The following is a 6,384-nucleotide window of genomic DNA, read 5'->3' as shown; positions in this document are numbered from 1 at the left end:
ATATATATATATATATATATATATATATATATATATATATAAACTATGAATATTTTCTACCAGGCTGACTTGACTTTTCATTTTCATAATGATGTCTTTTGTAAAGCAAAAGGTTTTATTTTGATGAAGTCCGGTTTATCAAATGTTTTCTTTGATGCTTCATGCTTTTTGTGTCTTAGCAAAGAACTCTCTCTCTACCCCAAGATTGTAAAGATTTTCTCTTATGTTTTCTTTTGGAAGTCATATAGCTTTACCTTTTATGTTAATGTCTATGATCCATTTATAGTTCGTCCTTGTGTAATGCATCCAATTCTTTTTTTTTTTTAATGGATCCCCAGTTCTTCCAGGACCCTTTGTTGAAAAGACTATTCTTTCTCCATGGAATTGCCTTTTTGTCTTTGTCAAATATCAATTGACCATGTATGTGTGGGTCTATTTTTAGATTCTATTCCATTCCATTGGTCTATGTGTCTATCCTTTTGCCACTATCATACTGTCTTAATTACTGTAGCTTTATTAGGTAGCTTAAGTCCCCCGGCGTTAAGCTCTGTTAGGGTAAGTTTAGCGTAGTCTTTACTCTGGACTACCTTGGGCTTTCCACTAGCACGTGATCCTTCTGGGGTCTCTGCTGAGTGCCCCGGGTGTTTATTAAGGACTCTCCTCTCTGATTGGTTCTAACTTGAATGAGCTCTGAAAATCGTTCAGCTTACAACTCCCCAGTCATTCTTTGCCTAACCTCATGGAGTATCACTCTACGCATACAAGACTGGTTACTCAACTATGGACCCAAGGAGAGTCCGGGCAGATTTCTGAAGCTCTCTCTCTGTAGATCCCTTCTTTCTCCCAGCTGGCTTAAGAGTCAACTTTCTTGGGTCTAAGATAATGTATTTAAAAACCTAGAGTTCTCGTCCCATGTGTCTCCCTTACTACTCCCACAGAACACTTCACTTCTGACACTTCTGCTGGCCAAATGTATGGGAAGTTTTCCTCACACCAAGCAATTCTGCACCATCCAGATGTCTTACAATTTACTCCACTCTGGCACTTATCCACCTAGAGATAGGGTCAGGTCCCACAGATTACGGGCTCAGTCCCACAAAATTGCCCCCTCCCTTCAGCCACCAGTCACAAGTCCAGGTTGTCAGGTGTGCTTCTGATCGATTTGCTATAAATCTGAGGTCCCCACGACCCCTTCCTCAGGTTCCATTAATTTGCTAGAGTGACTCACAGAACTCAGGGAAACATTTATGTTAACCAGGTTATTAAAGGATATGATAAAGGATACAGTGGACAGCCAGATGAGAAATACATGGGGCAAGGTGTGGGAGGGTCCCAAGAGCAGGAGCTTCTGTCCCCATGGAGTTGGGTTGCATCACTCCCCCAGCCCCATCCATGGGTGTTTTTAGCAATTTAGAAGCTCTCCAAACCCTCTTCTATTGGGATTTTATGGAGGCTTCCTCACATAGGTGTGATCAATTATGAATTCCATTCCCAACCCCTTTCCCCTCTCTGGAAGATGCGGGGGTGGAGATAAAAATTCCAAGCTTCTATTCATGGCTTGCCATCCTGGAGCTCACCCAGAGCCTCCTGAAAAGAACAGAAGATGCTCCTAAGGCTCTTATCACTTAGGAATTTACAAGGGTTTTAGCAGCCCTGTGTCAGAGACAGGGTCAGAGACCAAATATTAGAACAAAAGATGCTCCTAAGGCTCTTATCACCTGGGGAATTATGAGGGTTTTAGGAGCTCTGTGCCAGGAATGGGAGGTTGGGGAGCAGAGATCAATATATTTATTTTTCTATTAGCTCACAGTTAGTTACAACTTGTCCTACTTTCTAGCTTCCAGAAGTGTTCTGCCTTAACCCTTGCTGTTTTCTTTGTCTTACACACAACAGTTCTGCTATAACATGATATATACATTCCTGAAAATCACAGTACTCTGTGTACATCACCTATATGTCAATTTAAACAAAAGGGTTTTTTTATCACCATACTGTGCAAAATCATGCAACACAACCACAGAGCTTATGGAGGGGAAAAGGTGTTGGGGCACAATACTCAAAAATGTCATCAGTGACCCATTAAAAAAAGATAGAAGCCTAATAAAAACAGTAGCATAGTTTTACACATATTAAATGGCTAAGAAATACATAACAGCTACAATAAATAAAGCGTTTTACCTGGAAAAAGACTTGACATTTGCTTGTGGACATGGGCACCAGAAGGGTTGCAGCTTGAGTTATTGTGAAGTTCTTGTGAGTTGTATGTTATTAGCGGGAGGAGGGTTGCCTGAAATTTGATGGAAAGTTGTAACAGCTAATGTGGATGGGCGTGGGTTGTGAACTGAGGCAGGTGGTAGTTGTTTGAGTTGTGTGCGTTTCGTGTATTTCTACGTGGCTCAGTTATCCACGTTCACCCATGTGCCTTACATACAAAATTGTGCAAAAGCAAATGTGAAATTCACATTAGGCTCAAATCGTTCCATAATACATCAATTCATGTTGAAATGAATTCTCATTTTCAAAACAACCAATTGTATTTGTATCCAAACAAAATTCACTGCAGTTTTTGTGAGTTTTGGAGAGTAAATATGTGTGTTCAATCTGCCATATTTATTTCTTTCCACAGGTGACTCCCCCGAGTAGACAGTGGGACCTGCCGGAGTAAGGACAGGTGACGCTCTGTCAAATTTCCCCACTGTCTAACCCAGCATCTGACCCTCAGTGGGTGCTCACTGATGTTGGTTTAATAGAGTTCCAATGAAAGTTGTTCTTTGGCCATTTAATGCATCAAACAGACAAAATATTTGTGTGAATTTACGAAGACACACTATTTAAAATAGATTGCCATCTCCAGGAGATGCCCTTAACTTCATGGAACATACAGCAGCCAAACATTCTAGCTGGAATTTCTCCGGTCAGCAATTCCTCAGCCTAGCTAGACACTTCTTATTTGAAACCTGTCAAGAAAGAACCAGAGGCTTCCCTGGTGGCGCAGTGGTTGAGAGTCCGCCTGCCGATGCAGGGGATGTGGGTTCGTGCCCCAGTCCGGGAAGATCCCACATGCCGCGGTCTGGAGCCTGTGCTCCGCAACGGGAGAGGCCACAACAGTGAGAGGCCCATATAACGCAAAAGGAAAAAAAAAAATAAAAAAAAACAATAGATTCTTGTTCTTTGGCCATTTAATGCATCAAACAGACAAAATATTTGTGTGAATTTACGAAGACACACTATTTAAAATAGATTGCCATCTCCAGGAGATGCCCTTAACTTCATGGAACATACAGCAGCCAAACATTCTAGCTGGAATTTCTCCGGTCAGCAATTCCTCAGCCTAGCTAGACACTTCTTATTTGAAACCTGTCAAGAAAGAACCAGAGGCTTCCCTGGTGGCGCAGTGGTTGAGAGTCCGCCTGCCGATGCAGGGGACACGGGTTTGTGCCCTGGTCCGGGAAGAGCCCACATGCCGCGGAGCGGCTGGGCCCATGAGCCATGGCTGCTGGGCCTGCGCATCCGGAGCCTGTGCTCTGCAATGGGAGAGGCCACAGCAGTGAGAGGCCCGCGTACCGACAAAAAAAAAAAAAGTCTCATTATGTCCATGTTGTCCACCACCTGAACGGGTTTTGCAGTCACTAGTCCAGAAGGTTAAAGCTTGAAGGTAACATTCTGTTCCTGGTTTAAGAGTCAGAAAATCACTGACAACGTTTCAAAAGCTGTAAGCATACCTACTGCCCAGATCTTGGTTTCTAGATACCATCCTCCACTAAAGAAACTAATTTGCCTCTGAGAAATGACAAATTCTAGGGCTGGGACAGATAAATCACAAGATGAGTCACGACTATCTCGTGCCAGAAAGTTGGGAAGTGCTTAAAGAATGGAGGGACTATATCAAAAGGACACAGAAGCCAGCTTGAAGGGGTTCCCACTGGCCAAAGCTGAGATAATCTGAGCCTCGAGATAAATAATAAATAAAATAGGGATCCCTGAGTCTATACTAATATAAATAAATAATAAATAAATAAATGTGGAGTAGAGAAAGGGTTTTTTTTTTTCCCCTACAGAAGATGCCAACTAATAAACGTAGAGGTAATCCTGGATTTGTCAACCATCATAGTAATAATTAAACCAAGAAACACCAGCGATGCTCATGGAGGAAGTTTGGTGAGGATCAGGATATTTACATGGTCCCAAAGTGTCTTTCCACAAAGTGCTTTTTTTCCCAATTTTATTTATTATTTATTTTTGGCTGCATTGGGTCTTCGTTGCTGCACGCAACGGGCTTTCTCTAGTTGCGGTGAGCAGGGGCTACTCTTCATGGTGGTGCGCGGGCTTCTCATTGCAGTGGCTTCTCTTGTTGTGGAGCACGGGCTCTAGGCGCTTGGACTTCAGTAGTTGTAGCACACGGGCTCAGTAGCTGTGGCTCGCGGGCTCTAGAGCGCAGGCTCAGTAGTTGTGGTGCACGGGCTTCGTTGCTCTGTGGCATGCGGGATCGTCCCACACCAGGGCTTGAACCTGTGTCCCCTGCATTGGCAGGCGGATTCTAAACCACTGCACCACCAGGGAAGTCCCAATAAATATATATTTAATCCATAAAAAGTCACCAAACTTTGTTGTCCTTGGACCTCTATGCCATTCCCCAGCGTTGTGTCCCCAGCAGCAGTGGGCAGGACCCTGCTGGTGCAGTAGACAGGGGAACCAGGAGAGGGTTGCCTTTGAAGCAGGTGTCCCAGGCGCCAGTCACTGAGGGATTATGAGGTTTGGTTTTTTTGCCACCCAGCAAAGTTGCTGCTTCATTTTTTGCATATTTTAATAGGTTTAGTGTTTTCCCTGAGATAGTTCTGCAAATTTCAAGAATGGAAAAGAAATAAATATTTGTCGATACATATCTCCTCTGTGTGAATATGAGCTGCTATAGGCGAGAGCTGTGCAAAGTCAGCCTCAAGTGGCACTGTTTTATCCACTCCTTCCCAGTCCCTAATAAGGGCTGGGCCACAGCCAGTGCTCAGTGAATGCTTTGTTTCTGTGTGTGTGTGTGTGTGTGTGTGTGTGTGTGTGTGTGTGTGTGCGTGTGTGATTTAATGGACTTTTTATTGCATGTCTAGGTGGCAGAGATAAGTCCCATCACCACACAACTTCCCTCCATTTTTCCACCTGCAAAGGCTCTCTGAGGCATCTCATCTCAAATCACGTGTTGTATGTGAATGTCTGGAGTGTGTTTAGTTACTGAGAGATGGGTAAGCCATAGTTAGATGCCCTTAGAAACCAGTAAGTTCCCAGCTTCAGAGAAGCAATGGCCCCTAGCGATGAGAAGCCAGGCACGGGGGATGTGCATAGTGTAGTTAAAATATTGAATGTTGGTTTTCTCCGGTGGGTCGGTGATGGGTTAAAATTCCTGCTCCCTGGTGACACGCCTGGAGCCGCGCGACGGCGCGGCCGCGGAGACCACGATGCCGCTGCCAGGGACCTGCAGCCTGCGAGGGGAGGCGGCTTCCGCCGAGGCCGGGCTGCTGCAGTGTCCGAGCTGCCGGGACAGCGCGCCTCAGAGCTGGGAGCATCCCCGTCCCTGGGGCCGAGACGCCTGCTTCTCTGTCCTCCCTCCTCCCTCTCGGGACCGGGGCGAGCGGCTCTGGTAGTTGGCCTGCCCGTGGAGTCGTTCTTCGGGCCCCAGCGCGGGGAGACATGCCCGAATTGGGGAGCGCTGTGACTTTCAGCCTCCCACTTCAACCCGGGAAGCCGACTTGCTGAAGCCGGAGCCACGAGGGGGACCCTGGGAGGGACGCAAGTCAAATGCCTGACTTCCCCCAGTCCTATCCACAGTGCAAAGAGCGACTCCATTGTAACCCAGTCGGAGGAGAAAGCAGATTTCGTGATTATTCCCTCTGAAGGAATAGGGAACAAAAGAGAAGAGACAGACTCTCCATCATCCCGGGACTGGAGACCAGGCAGCCCCCGGCCCTATCTGGAGACTTCATGGGAAGAACAGCTGTTGGAACAACAAGAACATTTGGAAAAAGAAATGGAGGAAGCCAAAATGATAACAGGATTACAGGCCTTACTGCTCAATGGCTCCTTGCCCGAAGATGAACGGGAGAGGCCCTTGGCCCTCCGCCACCCAGGAGTCAATCCCGAGGAACAACTGATTACAACCCAAAGTCGTCTGGATCAGAGTGTGGAGCAGAGTCGGGACCTAAAGAAGGAGCTGCTTAAGTATAAGCAAGAAGCCAGAAACTTACAGGGGGTAGAGGACGCCTTGCAGCAGAGGCTGGCTCAGCAGGACGCCTTGCAGCAGAGGCTGACTCAGCAGGACGCGTCCGTCCTTCAGCTCAAAGAAGACCTGCCGGGCTTCCCTGGTGGCGCAGTGCTTGAGAGTCCGCCTGCCGATGCAGG

The sequence above is a fragment of the Lipotes vexillifer genome, unplaced genomic scaffold, assembly GCF_000442215.2.
Source record: "Lipotes vexillifer unplaced genomic scaffold, Lipotes_vexillifer_v1.1 scaffold422, whole genome shotgun sequence".
NCBI classification, from domain to species: domain Eukaryota; kingdom Metazoa; phylum Chordata; class Mammalia; order Artiodactyla; family Lipotidae; genus Lipotes; species Lipotes vexillifer.
Note: the sequence above shows the minus strand (reverse complement) of the source record.